Genomic DNA, 876 nt, shown 5'->3' with positions numbered 1-876 from the left:
TTTATCACATTTCTACTTCCGTGTGAACCTACACTGACAGAAATTGAACGCCCATTGCTGATATTTCCAGCTACTGCCCCAAGAAACTGTAGTTTTGATTGATTGGGAGAGGCCTCTTCTCGAAATCTGGACATGCTCCCTAATCAGACATCGCGTACCATCAATGCACACGTACGGACCAGTTACATCGCTGAAAACGTCAGAAACGTTGACGTTAAAACGAGACGAGGTTATACACGATAGCTGTAACATCGAGCTTAGGTTATGGTGGCAATCCTGCAAAGAGGGATGCTTCGATTCATCAAAATTGGTTGATCACTGTTGCCCCGGAGTGACCACACGACTTACTGGTGCGTTTTGCAACGGGTGCATGAAGTAACATATGCGGGATTAGAATGGATGCAAATTTTGCCATATATCCTCAACTACTATCAACCTGGTGCAAAATCTCATCCTTACCTTCACGATGAATGTTGGTTAAGGCTCAGGTGGGACAGGTATGACAATGGAGCGATAAATGAATCGGCTACACTGATGTTGAGTATCGGATCCATCTGAGGTTTCCTTGTAAATGCGACATACTTGACCTTAGTGGCATGCACGGCCCTGTTTCCAGGCCAGACAACTTAGCTAAACACTTCCTGTCGCTTTGTGACGTGCATAGGCTAGATGGGTTTCGCAACTGCGTTGACAGTGCCATACTCCGGTCCAATGTCTAGATGTGTATATCTCAGTGATGTTTAACTTTGCACACACCGCACTCTTGATCGCTCTCTCTTAGACACATGCATAGAGAACAGACAGACAGACAAATAGGGGCATCGGTCCTTGGGTACTTTACAGGTCGACACATCTCAGCCTACGGAACCGGGCACT

At 46.2% G+C, this 876-nt stretch overlaps 1 protein-coding gene across 1 annotated transcript in view; it reads left to right on the top strand.

Annotated features, from left to right (window-relative positions):
• The window catches only part of T265_08926 (hypothetical protein), a gene marked incomplete at both ends in the record, with an annotated part of 7478 nt that overhangs the window by 6314 nt on the left and 288 nt on the right, over window positions 1-876 (top strand). The gene's annotated exons all lie outside the window — the stretch shown is intronic.

Source organism: Opisthorchis viverrini (genome assembly GCF_000715545.1).
Source record: "Opisthorchis viverrini unplaced genomic scaffold opera_v5_246, whole genome shotgun sequence".
In the NCBI taxonomy this organism is placed as follows: domain Eukaryota; kingdom Metazoa; phylum Platyhelminthes; class Trematoda; order Opisthorchiida; family Opisthorchiidae; genus Opisthorchis; species Opisthorchis viverrini.
This window is presented reverse-complemented; position numbering and strand designations above follow the sequence as displayed.